General features: G+C 39.1%; 1 long non-coding RNA gene across 1 annotated transcript in view; it reads left to right on the forward strand.

Annotated features, from left to right (window-relative positions):
- The window catches only part of LOC116234991 (uncharacterized), a 419,872-nt gene that overhangs the window by 35,527 nt on the left and 363,474 nt on the right, over positions 1-20,871 (forward strand). The window lies entirely within an intron of this gene.

Genomic DNA, 20,871 nt, shown 5'->3' on the forward strand with positions numbered 1-20,871 from the left:
ATCACGGCCCACGCAGCCACTGCTGGTATGTGTGAGAACAAATGGGCGTTCTGGTTGGTAGTTTCAAATCTGAGATCTGTTGCCATTTCTCTTCTGCAAAAACTTGACAATTTTCCCTGTTGGAAGGAGTCAGTCATCACAAGAAGTAATTGCTCATTAGTGCGGTGGGGAGGAAGGTAATAATATGGCATCAATTATTTAACGTGCTACTGGTCTATTAATGTTGCCCTTAGTAGGTGCATTACTGAAATAAAAGATGCGGGGCACTTAAATTCCCTTCTAGGTCTCTATTTTATATTTGGTGTTTTTCAGGAAGTTATAAATTAGGTTGTTAACTAACTGATTTATGGGCTGTGCTTATTGTGCCAGCAATTTTCTGCATCAGTTGTAAATTACCTCCTTTTATTTTGCCATTTACATAATAATATTTTACCCTTTTACCTGTGCATGATTAGTTACCCTGACAACCTTTATCATTCTAAAATTTTTTGTAGGTTTTGTCAATTTTTCTCATGTGGATATGATAGTGAAAAAATAGATACCTACCCAAGTGATATGAGATTTTAAGTGACAGCACTGTCTAAGGCTGAAATCCATTAACATGTCTTAATAAAATAAATGAAAAAGTTGTTTTATAACTGCACAAAATTATGTGTAAAGTAGCCTTTACAAACTAGAGTTAATAGACAAAAACAGCACTTTTAAAACTTAAAATGAATATATTTACCAGTTGAATGACATGGAAATATGGGCAATGGTAGTTATTTTTGCATTGGCTAGTTGAATGGTAGTACTCCTACAGGTCAGCTCTTCTGAATATCCCTGAGAATCAGTATGGCACACAATGTTATTAAGGCTGCCCATAATTCAGATGTGCTAAAGAATGTATTTCATGCTTACATTAAGAAACATCTTTTCTGTGTGACTATCACATAGTCCAGTGTAAGGATGGAAGGACAGAAATATGTCTCTGTAGATTTCTCTATTAGACATGCTTATACACAGACACAAAGTTGTTTTTATTTCAGTTTATTATGTATTTTCCAGTACCAGAGTATATGATATAACTTCGCTAATATGAACCTTAAGTTGCATATAAGAGTGTTTTTTTTTTTTATACATTCGAGTTTCTATCCATATAGAAACTTTGAGGATATTACCTAACGAAAAGGGCACTGATAAGTGCAAGGTGGGAGGTAATGTAATAAAATATTCTAGGACAAAATTGAGAAGAGGCAATTTAAAACCTGGTATATCCTGTAGATTTTTTTTCTTGTCATTAAGACAACATCTGACGGAGAGAAAGAAAGAGTGAATAAGAGATGTCCTAAACGGCTTATTAGTTTTATTTTTTTTAATTAAGGTACATCTAGATTAATTTTAAAATAGCCTATTTTTGAAAATTTCATCGTGTTAGAATTACGTGATTTACAGCTCTTCTCCTAAATATAAATATATGGAGTTTTTTTGTAGAGGTTGCTCTTGTATTGTAACAATATGATTGATTTTGTGGGTATTTCTTCTGATGGATGGATTCAGAGTGGCTGGCTGTTGCTACTCTAAGTTCAACAAGACCAAGTGCTGGGTCCTGCATTTTGGTCACAAGAACTCCAGGCAGTGCTACAGGCTTGGGGCAGAGTGGCTGGAAGACTGTGTGGAAGAAATGAACCTGGGGGTGCTGGCTGATGCTCAGCTGAATGCTGAATGTTGAGACAGCAGTGTGTCCAGGTGGCCAAGAAGGCCAATAGTATCCCTGCTTGTATCAGAAATAGCATAGCCAGCAGGTGTAGGAAGGTGGTCATCGCTCTGTACTCAGCTCTGGTGAGGTTGCATCTCAAGTATTGTGTTCAGTTTTGGGCCCCTCAGTACAAGGAAGACATTGAGGCCCTGGAGTGTGTCCAGAGAAGGACAACAAAGCTGTAAGGAGTCTGGAGTACAAGTCTTATGAGGAGTGGCTGAGGGAGCTGGGATTGTTCAGTCTGGAGGAGTCTCAGGGGAGACCTTATCCCTCTCTACAGCTACCTGAATGGAGGATGTGGTGAGGTGGGTGTTGGCCTATTCTCCCAGATAACAGTAATAGGATGAGAGGGGATGGCCCTAAGTTGTGCTGGGGGAGATTCAGGTTGGATATTAGGAACAATTTCTTCTCTGAAAGAGTGGTCAGGTATTGAAAATGGCTGCCCTCTGTTGGTATGGATTTTTGAGTGTGGCATGTAGGTTCTTATTCATCCCTGGCAAAAATACACAGCTAGTGGTGTTGACTATGTTGAAAAACAGTGTTTTGTAGCTGAGAATTTGCTCTATTTAACAGTGTTATTGTGTTCTTTGTGGCTATTGTAGTTCCATGGAAATAAATAGGAGGCATTACTTTCGGAGCCATCTATGCGCTTTCCCCAAGATCCTGGTAGGTGTGTGGAGCTGGGGCAGCAGCCAGTGCCCATTGCCTGGTTAACAGAGATGGCTCCTGGAGTACCAGGAAGGTGCAGACCAGTAGCCCTTGCCTGCCCCATAATGTGCTCTGGGCCTCTGTTGGTTAGAGGAGAGCCAAGTCCTTCCTGGTCTGTATTAGCAGGTATAGATATGTATTCGTATCTGTGTATTTGTGTTTGAGACAGCTGCCAGGTATGAAGTGCCTAAACAAGTTCAGGAAGCCCTAAATATGTTCCAGTAAAAGAGAAGGATTAACGTGTATTTTGAAGTGCAGCACAAGACATATTTGTGTACACAAGAGACATATTTCAAATGCTTCTTTGACGCAGGATGGATTTACTGCCAGCTATGTTTTGCTGCTCTCTGAAAGAAAGGTCACTCACCAGTCTATGATAAGAATGTTTAAGCCATACTTGACTCTAAAATTGCAATGGATTCATTAGGTAATAAACCACTTTCCAAATATCTAGCTGATTTCATGTTAAAGTTTGAATCCAGTGTTTTTTTTTTCTAAATTAGGATTCATAATCACACTGAAGTTTCTACAGGTTCCAAATTCAGTAATTCAGATGGTTTGTTTGGTTTTGAGGGCATACTACTAATTTAGTCTGAAGTCTAAACTTCACTTAACAATATTTAACCAAAACAAAATCTATGGCAGTCTTTTGCTAAACAGTGGCATATTTTTAAGTGGTGCAGCTTCCTTTTTTGTTGCTCTTTTGGTTTTCGTGTAATAACAGTAATAACAGGTCACATTATGGTAGACTATTTCTTTTATTCAGTGGTGTGGATCCAAAATCTCTGTGAGTGGTCCATCTAAAAGCTTGGCCACTTACCTGTAATTACTTTCACAGCAAGTTGTCCTTATACCTAAGCCTGCCCTAGCCTTGGGCTATTATCACTTTTAAATGCTACAACTTGTTTCACTCTCTTTTCTTCAGAATGTGTTTCACTCGTAATTCTTAAATGTTACGAATTTCCAGCAGAACATAATTTTAAAAAATGTCAGCTATGCATTTTGGAATCAAAATAGTGCATCAGCAATTTCAAAAGAGGGCAAAGTCCTAGGTTTGGAGGTACTCAGATTGAGGGTACTTTCTTAGGTGGAAGGAAAGGCAGGATGATTCTGTTTGTTTGTTTTTTTTTAACCAGCGTGTTACAGTGTAAACTGTAGAAATCAGATCTATTTTTATTACTTCCACAACAAAATTCCAAGAGCCTTGAGTTCACATTTTATTAATTTGAAGTGAGATAAAAAAAAAAATTGAGCATATTCATTTTAATCTTGATTTCAATGAACTAGAAGACCGTATTTTAAAGACTGCACAGTTTTAGTCATGTGGGTCTTGTTTAACAAAGCTTTAGAGATTGAATGAAGAAAACGAAGAAACAGGACTCGCTTAAGAAAGTAACTTTAGGGATGCAGAACCTTAAACTTCCCCTGCTGGCCTTTTGGACAGGCAGTTGCAGCAGCATTTCCAGGACATCAGAGTGCACTCGCTAGAGCTGGTGCTGAAACAATTACCAAGATTCAAGGAAAAGAATGCCAATTAGCATGGAATACCCTTGTGTGTTTCCTTCATCCTTTTGAAAGATCACTGTGAATTCTTTTGTCTTGGATAAGTTTTGGCTGGTTGGGTTTTATTACAGTAATTTCATTGATCTTTGAGCTGACTTGGTTAGTGTTTGGCCTCATAAGTAGAACTGCTGGGTAAAATAAATAGCAAACAATAAGGTTTGAAAGCCATATAGTTTTACTTTTATGCCCAGGAAGAAGTAGTAAAACTCTTCCAATGAAGAAAGTGTTTGAAATTGTTAGGCTTATGATTTGTGACAAATATGATTTTTTTTTTTTTTTATAACACTGAGATTTATAAAGGAGAGTAACTTCACTTCTGAGGAACAGCTTGGTCTTCCTCACAAAGATCATGTGCTTGGGATTTTAAGTTCAGCTTCCTTCTGTAAAAGACTATGGAGTATTTCTTATCTTTATTTTACTTTTCACACTGAATGTCTTTAAAGAACGTACACTGTATACTTGAAATAGTGGAGCTCCATCCTAGAATATGTAAGGACTTTTCTGTTACTACTGCAATACACTGCACTGTGTATGATCCTAAAAGCTTAGCTTTGTACAGCAGCTGCTGTAGAAAATAGTTTTATCACAATCCTCTGAAAAATGCTTTTTCCTTAGTGGAAAGATGAAGTTTGAACAGTGTATTTTCAAAGTATCCATCAAAGTGGTGGAAGTTAGCAATTACTGCATTGAAATATATAATTGTGTCTTAGGTTTAAACATTTTAATAACTGTTCCTGTGAAATGTGTATGTGCAGTTTGAGGAGTACTGACTTTTGCAAGGTTTGAAATGGGGTGGAACTGCCTGAGTTTGTAGCTGCATTTGGAGTAGAACGCTTAAAAATAAAGCAAATACTTCCTTAGAGAGCCATTATCAAATCATCAATGTTTTCTTCCACTGCTACGTACTGTTCAAACCAATCCTCATCTGGGTGTAAACGAGGATTTGAATGAGGATTTCTTACTGTTTGGAGAACCAGCTTCACATTTCCATCTACTACCATGGCTTATAGATTTTAACTTCAGCAAATTATTTTTTACTTCACAAGCAGTATAACAACTAATAACAATAGATGCAAGATTAAAGAACCTTCAACTTAGGAAAAAAAAAAAAAAAAAAAGTAATGATATACACAAAATGGAAGTAATTTCAGAAGCTAGTAAGGCACTAATGCAAATGTCTGTACCTCCTGGACAGCCTGAAAAGGACTCCTGCCCCATGCTCTTCTCCAACATTAGAATAAAACCTTCCTTCAGATGTTTAAGATTTGGATGTAGATAAATGAATTTATGGGTCTGTGCAAGGAAGAGAGCTGTTGGTGTAGTTGTATGCTGTAACGCAGGACAAAGGGGAAATAGCAGCTAGAGGGAGCCTGGCATTTGGGTAATGCAAGGTCATTTGGCAGCAGGCAAGCTTCAGTCAGTGGAAATAAGCATTTCTGATATTCTTAAATCAGTCTTTCAGCTTCCAGGTAGCACATGTGGTTTGATGACTACAGTGTGACATTTCTTGCTTACGATAGGCAAATTTGCGATTGGCACTGGTGACCTGTATGCAACAAAATAATGTAAAACAGTTCGTAACAGTGCTTGGACAAAGTGCTATGCCTACCCCAAAGGAGAGAATGTGAAATGTATTGTGGTGCTTTGGAGCAGGGAGCAGAACCTGCACATCCCAGATCTTCTGTGGCTTTAAGCAAGTGTCACCACCTTGGTAGCACTGTGCAGTTCAAGCTTAACATGTTTTGTGCCACTAAATCCTGGGCATGTTTTCCTGTCTGTGTGTGCCAGAGCTGCTGGAAAGTTGCTTGGAGAGCTGAGAGCATGAGCATCCCTACTGCCGATTCTTTGGGATGGCTGATGGAACTTGGTGCATGTGTTTACATGAACTTCTCAAGATCTCTCTGATTAGAGCTAAAATTGCCTCCTGATTTATTGGAGCTGATGGTCCTTAAGCAAAGACTATTAGTCTGCTGAAAGACTCCCATTTGACATAAGTGGGCTCTAGATCAGGCTTCATGTCATTAAACAGCTATATTTCCTGAATCTTGGAGATGAATGCACTGGATTCTTGAAATGATATTTGAATTAAGCATTATGAGCCTGATGGAGGAAGTAATGGGCGATATTCTGTAATGTAAGTTATAGGGGAAATTGGAATGGAAGATGATAATGGTTCCAGAGGGCCTCAGTGGTTATTAATCTCATCATCTTTCTTCCCTGTGTCACCTCTCTGAGTCAGAAAGTGGTGGTGATAGAGACTACAAAACTGGGACAAATATCAGTTACTTTGCAACCAGCTTGGTGAATACACATCTGCTGTGACTTTTTTGAAAGGAACCAGTTGAAGTATTACTTATGGAAAAAAAGACCAACAACAACCACAAAAGCACTTTAAAGTCTTAAAGCCTGGTGTAAAATAATTTGAAAAGTGCTTAGATAAAAAGTATATGTAGTATACAGAATGATTATAAGAGTTTGGTGTAGCACGTGAATATAAGAGTTTTCCCATAAAATGGAGATTATAGAGTAGAAGTCTTCGCATATAAAAATGCATTTTTCCCCTGGAGGGTGAAGTAAATAATGCTTGCTTGTGAATTTCATAGTTTGAAATATTAAATTTGAAGAATAAAAAAGAAATTTCAGGTAACATTTTAACATAGATCTGCTTGGAATGATGCCACATTTTGCTTCTCTCTTCTATAAAAAGAATAGTAATCTGATGACACAAGTGACTGAAGTCTGGGGTTGTTCTAAGTAGTACTGAGCTGTGTTATCCATGACTATCTTCTGCCCCACTGAAGCTTGAGGCTGCTCTGATCTGTTGTCACATTTATGCATGGTGGTAAAGTGGATGTCAGGAGATCTCCACTGCCCACAGCTGCAGTCTATAAATTCTTTTTAGCATTTATAAAATACTTAACGTATATGAAATTGTCTCCTTAATATATAGAAAATCTCCTTGGCACTCTTACAAGCCTTCCCATTGTCCCCTTGTGTTAGTGCTTTCCTGCAGTACCAACCTAGGCAGTGATCTGCTGTAAGTCTTGCAGATGGCCTTTCTTGATCTGCAAAGAGGTTCTGGGCTGCTTGTTTTTTGGAGAGACGAGGAGTAGAACAGAGGGCAGTACGGTAAACCCAGCTACTTTTTTTCTTCCATGGAGAGTCACCCATTTTTGTCTCTGCATATTTCTCTGTTGCAGCCTATTCAGCAGCAGAGAGCAGGAGGAAGCAGGAGAGAAATCAGTCTGTTTAGCAAAACAGGAGTGGAAGCGATATCTTTTTCAGGTAGAAGTTAGTTCCTGATTTTTGCAGTCTTAGCCCTAAAACAAGGACATCTCTGAGAAGGCTAATCTTGTCAGTTAACTTGATGGTAGAAAGACTTAGGGAGTAGAAATTCTAATCTTGCATTCTGCTCATGAATAACAAAGGCTGTAGTACAGAGAAAATTAGAGGTGAACTCGTTTTTCTTTATTCTTGATTATAGAGTTCAGTGCTTGCACTGCTCCCTTTGCTGAAAGAACCCTGTAATCACCCTCTGCACTTCCTTTTTATGCTCACCCACTATTCAATTAAGAATTCATTAAACTGCACACCTGCAGTGCCTTTACCCTGAACTGTAGTTTTTAACTCCCTACGTCTATGCGATTGTTACACGGCCTGTGCGTTGCTTGACTTCAACCAAGTAAAAATCACAGGAAAAATAACTTGCAAAGATAAAACTTTTTTTAAGCCAGTTCACAAACAAGAAGTGATGGGTTTCTTGGTGAGCACTAGAAATGAGATTTACTGTGACTTTGTGAGTAGATAGGACAGGTAAGGGCACTAATGGTGAATAACCAGAGTGCAGTGAATCTCCCTCTCGATCAAGAAAGACAGAAAAGAGGCTTGAGGAACTACTGCATTCTTTATGTTGGCTGTAACTTGCAAAAGGCATTTTTTATGCTTTTGTCTCATGTCCCTTCTAGACATGTGAACTCACTTGCTAAGCTTTGGTGGCATTGTTTTGATTTTCAGTATGCTTGGGAGGTTTCTGTTGCTAGTAGTCTGAGGTTGGGTACTTTTCACGCTGTTTTGGCAAAAGTTTACTAAAGAGGGCATTGCCTGTATGTTGTTAGTTCTCAGCTGTGTTCAACATTTAGTGTAGATACGCAGGGTTTGCTGGGAAGACAGGCATACTTCATATGTCTGTGTTGTTCTCCAGCTGTAAAGTTCCATGATTACTAATGATGATCTAATGATTACTTTTGATCTGCTGGTGTGGCAAAAGAGAGAGGAGGAGCAGTCAACCATATATGAACAGTATAAGTCTCAGTGCTGAATGATGCCTGCATGTGAGCTCTAGGATTTGGGTTTTTTTTTCTTACGCACTTTCTTAAATTTATTTCATTCTGAGTCTAGCATGTAATGCACCCAGGGCAAGGGTTTATAATGTTTTCTTTTCCAAAATCTTTACTTACTCTTACAGTAAGATCCCAATGCAAAAAATACCTGCTTTGCTTTGGTGATGATTTAGCATTTTAAGAATGATATTTACCCTGGGCGTTTTTACAGTGTACTTTAAGAAGTTTGTTTTTCTGTCTACACTGAATAAATTTAATGTGGCATTGCCAGAGACCCATTTGAGCATCTCCTCCTCTACAGCTATAAATGACAGCAGAGCTGAGGGGCGGCAGGAGTGCAGAAAGGAAGAGGAGGTGATTGTTGGTTTTTAGTGTTTGAGACAGTGCAGGAGTAGAAAGATGAGGATTCCCAGAAGGGAGAGGGTGGAATTGCTTCAGAAACATGGGGGAATGAAAGAGAAAGGAAGACATGGTAGCAGCAGCTCAGGAGTGTAAGTGGGAGAGTTCAGCCCTTACTGCAGGTTTCCTCTTAGGAGGTTTAGCTACAAACAGACTGACAACCCTATAGCAAAAGAGTTTGGGAGACCAGGAAGAATGCTGAAACCCAGCAAACTTCCCAATTGCACTCTTTCTTACAATAATATGTTCAATGCCAGCCCCAGCAGAGAGTCTTGCAGCATGTGGCAGGACCAGTGTGCGGAAGAGGCTTTTGGGATGTGTGCAGGGCTGAACCATGCTCAGGGTGAGCTGCTGGCTGTTGGACACAGCAGTCTTGTCAGTGCACGTGTGCTGCCATCGTGGAGCCTGCTGCTGGGTGAATGTCACCTGCTGTCAAGGGGCAGTGATGCCTCACTTGTGGCTTAAGATTGATGCTGTAAGTGGTGCCAGTGCTTTCCTTTACCGAAGCTAACTATACTGCAGATATATGTGGCACAGAATAATAATAATCCTTCCCACTATCCTCTTTGGCTTCTAGCCTTCACTAGGTGTAGCAGATAATGAGTAGATGCCCTCTGAGAACTGATGTTATGACAAATGCTTCAGACTAACCAGGAGCTCTGAAACTTGGTTATTTTATACAGTTTGAAAGAAAAATGCCTTTATGTGCAAGTGAAAGCTACGTGAAAGAAGACAGCAGGAAAAAAAATCAGCCTAATGTTCTGGCTAAATGAGCTTTTATCAACGACATGAGCAAACGCATAATTGTTGGTTTGATTGCAGTTCACAGTCAGAAAAACCTGTGTGCTTGCTGGGCTCCATCAGGAACACCTGTTAGCAGGAGGAATTTCTCCCTGCTGAAGTTGAGACCTCTTTCCCAAAAGGGAGATGCTAGTGAGTATTTCCCTTGGCTATGCTGGAGCTTGCAAAATTCAAAGCATCAAAAGGAATCCTAACAGATTTGTGATGTGTGGCACTAAAACACAACACTGACCAGCAAAGGAACCAAACCAGAAACAGGAGATCATCCAAAGAGATGGGAGAAAGGGGATTGTACTAAACCAAAACCACAGTGGAAATCAACTCTTATTGTACCCCAGATGTTGATTTGGGAACATGATCATAGAGTATGGAAATAGATATTGCTGGCATGTATTCTTTGTATATTTGTTATATTTACATGTACATGATATTATTACTCTTGTTGCTGAGTAGGATTTGGGGAGGGTCAATAGGGCTTGGATGCCATGAACGAGTTATGCACATTCCCTTAAATAAAGGATTATAAATCTCGTAATGCTTTCCAGCCATGTAAAATTTGCCAACCATTTGTAGAACAACATGAAGATTGCTTTTTGATCGTTTGACAGTTTATTTGCAATTGTTCTCTTCTGTCCCTTTGGCTGTTCATTCTACTGGCTCAGAGAAGTATTTGTTGAAATAAAGCTCTTATGCCTTGATAGCACAGACAACATAGAGCAGAATGGATGTTGCTTACATGAGTAATAACTGCAAAATACCCATTGACTTAAAGGATGTGTGACTTGTGCAGAAACTTTAAAGCTCTAAAAGTGGCCTAAACCAATTTTCTCTGCCTACTTAAAATACCAAAACTTTTAAGTATGTCATCTTTGGATACTCTTAATGCTAAATATATATTCCCTGTTTCTTTGGCTTTGAGGAAAATTAATGTTAGTTTGGGCTCTGGGATACAGGTTAAGGGAGAAAAGGAAGATGGAGAATTTCAAGAGGCATGAGTAAACCTTCTGGTAGCAAAGAAGTTTATGGACACTTATTCAGTTTCGTAGCACTTTTTGTTTGCAGATCTGTCACACTGAGAAATTACACAGGCTCATGGAAGATGTCACTGAAAATGTGTAGTCAAGAGATGATCTTCTCTGGGACATCTAAAAGTTACTGAGTAGGTCTTTATAGCAATACTTAAGATGTTTTTATTTGTAAGCACATTTGTGATAGTGCAAAGCCATTTTCACTTAGAACATTCAGAGTTGCATTAGAAGCTAAGCTAAGATACTCACATCGAGGAAGGATTTTTATTGAGCAATAAAAACATATTGAAATACATCCTCTTAATGTTGTCTGAGTTACGATTATCAGATCTATATCTTTATGCAATTATTTTGGTCACACTGAGTAACACTTATACCATAGTACAACAGCTGTGTTCATTGGCATGCTCTGACTGTAGTCTTTGGTGATTGTGATTCTTGTTTGCTCAGCTTTCTCCTTAGTGGATGATGCTATCTATCCTCATACTGAAAATTCCGGTTGGCTTTATATTACTCGGTGTGACATTTTGATATTTTCCCCTAAGATGTGACTAACAGTGAGATAATTCAGGAAAAGCAAAATCTAGGATGTTGCTTGGTAAACACGATGTGCTTGTAAATGCAAGTGAAGACTGCTCCTGATTTCTTTATCATGCTTCTCTGTGTGACAGCATCCTGCATCTTGTTCATACGTAACTGCTGCCCTGTTCCCTGCTTTCACTGAACAGCAGTTACAGTAATGTCAGTATTTTCATTCACTTGGGAAGGAGTTCTTGCTTTATTCACATGTACTCAGAAATGGAGCAAGTACTGTCCTCCATAAGTTACTGCTACCTTAATTGCCAGTCTACTGATGACAGGCAAATTCAGGTCCAGATGTTTACATGCATTGCAAAAAAAAAAAGAGAAACTATTTTATAAAGACTGAATACATATGGAATTTATGCATTCTATACAACATGCAATTCTTAAAATGTTAAAAAGGAATATGTATGTCACTGTTCTGAATTCTGGACTGGAATTACTTTGTCCTTGAAAAGCGTGGTAAGGGCTGCCTCCCACAGAGACTGAGTAATAACTAGCTTTAAAAAAGGATTAGCACGTGGAGTTTCATAGAGTGCAGTCTAATCCTGATTATGACTTTTAGGTTCCACCAAAGTGTAAAAGAAGATGGGAAGTGAATCAGAAACCTCCTGAGGTAATATCAAAATTGTTGTAGTAACAGGAATATTTTGAGAGGACAAATAAGGTTGTTGAATATTGAAACACATTTTCCATTGTAAGTTGACATAACTTTTTAATTGCACTCATAAAAGGTGCAGCATAACAAATGAGTTATTAAGGTCCCAGAAGCAGCTGTTGCCTGTGAACAATCAGCTTCTGCTAGCTACTGCATGGTTTTCACGGCTAACTGGAGGCTTTTATAGCTCTAAGCAAAGTGAAGCCTTCTGGGTCTTTGCTGAAGCTGCATGCCCCAGCATGCATTCATTTTGTTCAGTCCAAAATGAAACTGTGCTATGGGAGATGTGGTCTTTTCAGCTTCTCTTGTGGGTGATGTGATCTCTTTGACTCTCCAGAGAGGGTGGAACCCCACAGTTTCCTAGCTTACTGTGCTGGAGAAGAAACTGAAATCCACTTGTGAAACAGGTGCCCCTGATATGGGGACTCTGGGTTCGATATGTCCATTATCTGTGTAGCTGCGTCCTCCTAGGGAGGTGGTGGTCCACTGGGGAGGGTACCTACAGTTTGACTTGGGGCCTCACCCCTCCGTGCATCCCCAAAGGCCTCAGAAAAAGTTATAGCTCCACTTTAGACAGGTTAGCTTTGTAATGCATTGCTGCTGTCAGTCCACTGTGATTTCTTGGTGTCATTCAAACAGCCGCAAGCTAACAGTGCTGCCATTGCACTGCTGTGGAAAGCAGATATTTCTGCTGACCAGCAGCATCTGTAAAGGCAGCTAAGTAGAGACCTGTTCACTGTTCATCACCCCGTTGTGCTTATAGGTTGCCCAGTGGCTCGGTCTGATGGGGCAAATAACTAACTTCTGTGTTGCCTGTGGTTCTGTGAGATGGCTCCAGACAGCCAGTGGGATTGCTGTGGGAGAGCGCTCGCTCTACATGCTTTAGAAGGAGCTGTATTATCCTGGATAGGGTGCCACACTCAAGCACTGTTTGAGTACATTTGCTAATGATGAGCTATCACTATTATGGCACTGGCATAATTCGTTTCCACATCCTTCAAGTAGCTGCTGTCACTTCAGCGCCTTCTCAAAAAGCTCAGGAAATTTGTAAGGTCAATGCATAAACCTGGTGGGGGATCCAACTTCTTTAGGAGTAGAAGTTCTTGTGATAGCAAAACTCTGAAAAGTAATGAACTAATAAAACGAATTCATTGCTAGTACAACCAGTGGCAGCCACAGCACAAAGAGTAGAAGCTTGTGGGGAACTTAATTCTGTATACTCGTGCACAAAGACCATATACTTTAACAGGACACGGATACATAATAGAGTGAGAATTGTAGTTATAATTGTTTGTGCTTACTGAGAAGTTACAGAATCAGTGTAACAGTATTTGATCATCTAAGCTATTGATTTTGTTTCTCAGTTTTAACTATATTTATGTTGGATGCAGGGTTCAGCACATGAATTTCTTCATTGCTTTTTGTATTTCAGAATATGACAAAAATCTTACCTGAAAATAGAAATCAAAGATAAAATTCAGGCAATTTGCATCTGTGCAGTCTTCAGAAAGGTTACACGTGTCTAGTCAAGAAGCAAACTTATTGCCATATTTTCACAATTTGATCTTTTATCTGTAGTGAAAATATTTTTCTGTAGTGTAAGAGATAATTTCATTTCAACCAAAAAGTTATCACAAGGCCGCAAAAATGATTGACACTTTGCAGTATCAGTCCTTGCAGCTTATTTAAGTCAAAATTCAAATGCTCCTTTGATCTGGGTGCCTCTTTTTGGATTTGTATAAACATGCAAATGGACCTTCTTCCTTATTACAAACTGTACATTTTCCTTTCTTATTCAAGAACATTCTTCTTGCAAGGTAGCCTTTAGAAAACTTGCATCAAATACCTTGTTTTGTTCGCAGGTAAAAATTCATCTGAGACATTATAATGAAAACAAAATAAGTTAAAGTGTTTTTATTGTGTTTTTTTTCCTTCTCTTTTTGAGGATTTTCAATGGTTTCCTCTATGATTACTTGCTAAGTCTTCTGGAAACCAGATCCATATGCTGTTACATTCCCTAACAAAGTTACCCTAGCTCGAGATGAGAGAGATAGCTAGGCAGAAATGTTTGTGCATTGCCAGTGCCCTATCCTTAACCCTGCAGTAGCAGTCTCCCTCTGGAAGGACAGCATTATCTCCTTCCTCAAAATTTGAGATTCTTCTCTTTGTCTGTCCTTATGTTTCCCAACGCTCACTGGTCAGCTCCCTTTCATTTTGACTGTTGATTTTTCTACTATATGCCTTTGCTGTGGAGAAATATAAAACTATGCCAGGCTCTTTGATTGCCTACGTTTTGTAGTGACGCAATCCATCTCTTTTAGAACACAGATTAATGACCATGTATCTTCTACCTACACATAGGTACATGTCTAAGATATAAAATAAGCATCTAGAAAAGGCTAGCTGCTAAGCAAGAGGCCAAATACAAATTTGTCAAAATGCAATTTGCCTGCATTACATCTTTTAGTCAGTCCCCGAGCCTTGTGTCACCCACAGATGCTTGGGATGTAGACCAGAACCATAGGCTGAGGTATTCTCTTTCAAAAACATGCTTAGCAAACCCTGAAAAGTCATCATCTCAGAAGTTTAAGATGTTAATGGCTGCTTATAAACCACAATTATCATTCTTAAGATATACATTTAGGAATTTGTGTTCTCTGCCTGTGCAGAGGACTCTGTGTATTTTCTAGGTAGGGCAGTGAGCAAATGTGTGGCATTGCAGGGAAGAAGGACAACAGCTTAGGAATTGAAGATGCTATTCAGCTGCTTGCCAGCAGCCTCTTGAATGAGCAACAGTCTGGCAGTCATGGGTTAGTCAGGATTTCTGAAAGTGGATCTCTGGCCTGGTTTATCTCATCACCAAGTCCTGGGCAACCCACAGATGCTTCTAGTGTGGAATGTACATGCCTAGCAAGAAATCAGTCTTTCTGCTCTGTCCAAGCTGATGCAGGACACAGAGGTAAGCTGGCAGTAGGATGGGAGGGCTGTGTGTCTCCTTGCAGGTAGGAGGGAGCAGCTCCTTCGTGCAAGGGCTTGTGTGCTTCCGCAGGGCGTATGGAGACAGGACGGGCAATTTAAAAAAATGAAATGCGTTGTATGGAGATACTGACTCTGAACTGCTGCGTTTGTCCTTCACGTCATGCTGAAAACGTTGAGGGTAACTAACATATACATTTAAAATTTCATTTTAATTCTCTTATCACAGGTATATCTTATGGTGTACTTCCATATGTGTGCTACCTGCCTGTGACCTAAATTTACTGTTCCACCTTCCACATAATTAATGAAATGTCTGAGTACAAAGTCAAGTCATATTACTGAAGCTACAAATGTTGTTATTAACATGTTATCTAATTTGCATAATGAAATCAGATGGCTTTAGAATATTTAAGCATTTTTATTTTAGATGTAATTGTCATCGTGTCTTTAATAATTAACTAAAAAAAAGTTACAGGAATAATACGTATGAACTTTTTGGAATGATTGATTTAAATAAAAAAGCCAGAGGAAATTAAATGCCTTGAACTGATGTGATCTGGCATCAGTGAAGGACAATAATGGTTTTAAAACTCTTTTTTTTTAGCCTTAAGCTTATTTTTAGCACTGATGTTGAAGTAGGAAATAAATTTAAAGTATAAATATAGATGTGCCCTGTGTTAGTCTCATGGAAGGCCTCTATGTGCAGATGATTGAGTGATCTTGATAACAGTGTAGGAAGCAGGTAATTTTTACTTAAATGTGCTTTAACAACCCAGTTGGGGCTAAGAATTGGACTTAGTCTGGAAAGATAGATATTATAAAAGAAACCTTTACGCATAAATGTGGTAATTAAACAAGGAAATATTTGACTTAATGTACAGCTATTTGTACTCAATTTTCAGCTGCACGTGCATATTTTTGCACACGTGTTCTGCCTTATAATGTCACCCCTTCAATCTAATGTCTTTCCAAAATCTCTTCTAGCTCTAAATGGACTGCAGCAGATCTGCTGAGGTCTGACCCCTCAGGAACTTGCAGATAATTTATAGGCAGAATTGTCCTGCCTTTGTCTGGATCATCTTCCAAAAGACGCTGAAAGAACACAATTAAAAACCTGCTGACACTGACCCTACTGAAATCAAACAAAAGCCTCATCTCAGTCAGGTTTTTGGAGGCTCAGCTCATGGAACAGCACCAGCTTGAATGAACTGCACTGTCATAACCAAACTTCTTGCAGTACTGTGAAAACTGACTTAAGTAAATGTTGTAAAAAAGGACTCTCAGATTTTGACAGGAAATGATTTGAAGAAAATAGCATTGGCTTGAGAGGAATGCCCTACCGAAGCCTACTCACACAAAGTCCTACAGCACTGGCCAAAGACACAGTTTTGGAGTGTGAAAGGTTGTATTGCTAAGGGCCTGCCATAACTTGGTAACTGAACAGAATAAAAAAGCATGGGCAAAATGCTGAGGTGAAGAACGCCTGCAGTTAATGACAACTTCTGTGGTTCTTTAATTAGGAGGACTGTATCCAGTGGTAGTCTAAATCTGCTGATGTAAAGCTGACTTACCATATCTTAATATTTTTATCTTTCGTACTCTTCGGTGAGCATGTCTCCAGTAGGTGTGTCATAGGCCCTGCAGAGAATAAGCTGCCAGATTTAATTTCCCGTGCTTTGCTACCACGTCTCACAGCACTACTTGTGTGTTTTAGGGCTGAAAATCACCTAGAGTCACGCATTTCTCTTTTCCTTCAAGTAAATGTTTTGCTGCCTTTGGAGAAGTTTTAGGTTGATGACCTAAAGGGAAGATTTTCATGTGCACTGAGATTCTGGACAGAAGAGACTTGCAGCAACCTTCTGAGAATATGCAGCTTCTGCAGAGAAAGCTGCAAAGGCAAGCAGGGAGCGGACCCAGCCAAACTTCCCAGGTACTAAAGAAACAAACTTCCTAGGGAAGACAGAACAAAGCTCATGCAGTTTGCTGCAAGCCAGAAGGCAGAGCTATTAAACCTGTGAAGTAAGAACACATTCTGATAAAGAAATCAGTTTTAAAGCATTATTCAGTCACAGCCCCAGTCACTCTGGGAGTAAAATGTACCTCTTGCTCTTCTGGTCTGCTTAAATAGCAGAGAGCCAGCCTGTACTCTCAATGGGCAGACTATTTTATCTGGGTTTGGACTGAAAGCTTAGTTTGGAGCTGAGGAATACTTGGCAGTGAAAGTTTTTATTAAAATTGCTAACTTTCCTTAAAGGTCATGTCTCAGTAGAAAAATACTTCATGAAATCAGTGCATTCCCATGAAAAATCTTTCAAGTAAAGTTCTTGTTCAGCTCTGCTTCTGTTCCATACAGCATAGGAGGGTGTTTTTTTCAAGATAAGCATTTTTATATTCTAAGCTGTTGAAATTAATAGTCCTTTGACTGTTGTACCTTAAGGTTTCTTCAGTTTTTACAGGTAGCTATTTTAGAAGCTCGAAATCCATTAAATATGGATGGAACAGCTGCTATAGTGAATGTACCCCTTGATGCAAGCAGCATAAAACCTGAGGAGGTCTGGAAACTGAAAACTTACCTTACTTTGAGGTGTTGCAGACCCAGTGGGAGAACCCCACACAGGTGCTGTTAACAGCCTGTTCTGAAAAATACAGTCCATAAAGTGAGGCTTTTAGAAAGTGCTCAGGCATATGTTTTCGAAGGCAAAAATTAGACAGGCACATTGAACTTTGTGTTTGCTTATGGTGAAGAAAGGAAAAACTATTACTAGCAAAGATTTGGGCTGGAACTGGAATGTAATCCTCCCAGCTGCATTTTCCTACTCAACTGATCTTCAGAAGCTAGCAGTCTCAGTGTGAGGAACGTGGCATTCGGAACGATCCTTTCTCCACTCAAAATCTATTACTGGGATCGAAGGCAATTAAGTATAAGCAAAATGCAGAAACAATTGGGTCCCAAAGTGTCTGTCTTTTAATACTCATTTATATGAACTGGAACATTTCTCTACTTGCAAGGCTAATATCTTTTGCTACCTGATTTAGAGGGAGGGGTGTCCTGCCTATGGCAGGGCATTGGAACTAGATGAGCTTTAAAGCTCCTCCCAACCTAAACCATTCTATGACTTTATGATACTTGCCTTTAAGTATTTAATGCTGATTCCAGTGCATTTTATAAAAATGTGCTGAAAACAAAAACAAGAAAAAAATGGATGGCAAGAACAGCATAAGGTGACATAGATTATTACTTCAGTCTCTTTTTTTCCCTTTAAAATGGCATCTCATACAATGTGGATAAAGGTGGGTGGTCTTCATATGGGTCACTATCAAAATTTTCAACTACAGTTCCTCAGTGTTTCTTCCTAGGTACAGACTAGCTTGCATTAATCACTGGAGAATGGCATTAGCTCTGTTCAGCATTTCTTCAGAAATTTGAAGCAGAAAAGATGTCCTGCATTGTGCTGTTGACTGATGCTCCAGTATGAAACATTTGAAAAGGGTCCAGAGATGATTCACCCCCACCTTAGAAGGCAAGAAGCTTGTGGTATTATGAAGCCTGTCAAGGTGATATACTAACAACAGTACTGTGATTGAAATGAGATTTTTCAAAGTCATCTGGACAAGGACAATTTTCCCAGAACTGTTGTTTTGCTTTAAGACACACACACAAATATTTTTGCATTTGTTTGTTTTTTTAAAAAGCTACAACAACAAAATTACTATTGAACAGTCATTATCTCCTCAGAGAATTAAGGGAAAATTGGAAAAAAACCCAATGAGATCGTGGAAAGGTTGCTGTGGAAACAAGAAAAGGAACAGTTAAAAACATCTTTGAGGTGATAGGTCAAGCAACTTAGATTGAAAATCTGCTATGTTAATTATAACCAAAGGAACTTAGGGGCATATTCTTGTCTTTGTTTTTTTTTTCCTTGTGAGGAAAAGTTCAAAATTAAATATAGCATCTACTTTGTTAAATGCATATATTTTCCATAAATGTGTAGATGGCTTTATGCCAAAGGAGTAAAACTGATGAACAAAATAATTCTTTAACTGGGAAGAAATAATGAAGAAAATAGAAGTTGTGATAGCAAGGATATACTGGATTGAAGAAAATGGTTCATTTTCTTGCTGCTCTCAGTGTGAGCTCTGCAAAGAGGTATTGATTTGCGTGGTCAAGTACATCAGCAAATGTGTGAGGAATGCCTCGTGAAAAAATGTTGTCTGTACTGGTGTATCTGCTCTCTGCGGTTTGTTGAATGGGAAGTCTAGTAGCAGAAAATTTTATTGTGGCTCCCAAGGATGCAATGCCATATAGGGATATTTTGTGTTGGCAAAGCTGAAATCCATATTAGAAGTTCCAGTAGGATACATCGTGTGTTCCTTTTTATAAACCTTGGCTGATGTGCTATAGCAAGATCACCAGTAAGTGGTAGAAGGAGAAAGGCAGGCAATTCATAACATCTCTGCTCAAGTAGTGCCATCTGAGAGCTGCAAGCACGAGTTCTAGTGTAGCAGGATTTATGGCCCATTCTGCATTCTGATTGTTTTGTGCTTTTTCTTTTGCAGAGCATAGTTATTGCTGTATCTGATGTCAAGTTTATAGTCTGAATCTTGGTCATGCTGTGTTTTGAAGCATTTTCAAAGATGCGTTGAAGGATGTAGGGATGTAATAGAACTGTCCTGTGGGAAGCCTACTTCCAGGAAAGGGCAGTACGGAGGCATAAAGGAGGGAGACTGCTATTTCCCCACAGAATATCTTCATTCTTCAGTTGTATTGTTACTGTATTTGTGGACAGATAAAAGCCTGATGGATAATTAACATGCTGTTACGTTCCCTGGAATGTAAAAAACAAATAAACAAACAAAAAAACCCAGGTAGACATTAGCATAGTTGTTATCATTCTTTGAAGAAGTGATATTCTGATTACTGCTCCCAGGGGTTCCTCAGAGGCTGAGAATAAAGGATGGCTCCTGGCAGTCAGCTGGCTTCCTCAAACACAATGAGCAAAATATCAAATAGATGCATTTTGCTTTATACAATTAGGAAAAATGATGTTCAGAAAGGAGATGTATTAATGAAGTTCAGAGTTCTGAGATGGACTTTTCTGAGGCAGTTTAAATGCCTGCATGCCAATCCTCTACCTGCAGTCCTTTGCACAAGTCTGTTGCTGCACAGACGTTGTTTTGGTAATGAGATGAGACTTATTACGAGACTGAAATTAATTTCTCTTTGTTAAATTTATCTGTGTAGAGCAGTTATAAAATTGCTTACAGCAATCAAGATCCTGGTGGCTTGCCAGCTTTTTAACAGATAAGCAGTTTTGAAATAATTATTTTCCAATAGTGTCATTGAAGTTGAGAAGGTTTTTGTTCCTCCTACTCTTTCTGCTTTCTTTTTAATTAAATATTGGGTGGGGGGGGAAGATATGCTTCTAAAAATGTGTAACGAACTGGCTGTGAATACCAAGTATGAATATTGTACTTATTTCTCCTTTCAAGCATTCCCATGAGACACTGCAAAACTTAGTGCAACTTCTGTATTCTTCTGTTTTATAAAATAAATTTTTGGTGGCATTTAAGGTATGTTGTAACTCATCAATAGTCCTATTAGGTAAATCTGTCCATGCGTGATGCAAAAATATTTGCACGCATCTTTGTATTTAGCTGTAAAAGTACATCAGTGCTCTAAAGTTATGCAGAAACTGTAATTATGGAAAACTAATTAATGGACATGCTAAAATGCATTTCACACCTTTAATCAAGATGCCTGTACCTAAAAGCAAATTTACTGTGCAAATAGAAAGGAAAGTATGGAGCATATTTATCTGATTTTTGTAGTAGCACTTGAACCCAGTTGCAGTGTGGAGCATGCAGGGCTCAGTGAGTCTGGAGGAGCTGCAGGCCACTGGCTCAGGGAGAGGTGCTGTGGGGCTGAGGGAGGACACGGGGACTGGATTTCCTCCTGGCAGTTGTTAGCAAGTCTGGAAAGAGTCATAGAGTGCCTCCCTGTGCGGGACATGATGATGCACGCAGGGCACAGAGAGACAGAAGAGATGCATGCAAAGGCACAAGTGCCCCAGAAAG

The sequence above is a fragment of the Phasianus colchicus genome, chromosome 8 (genome assembly GCF_987193195.1).
Source record: "Phasianus colchicus chromosome 8, bPhaCol1.hap1.1, whole genome shotgun sequence".
NCBI classification, from domain to species: Eukaryota; Metazoa; Chordata; class Aves; order Galliformes; family Phasianidae; genus Phasianus; species Phasianus colchicus.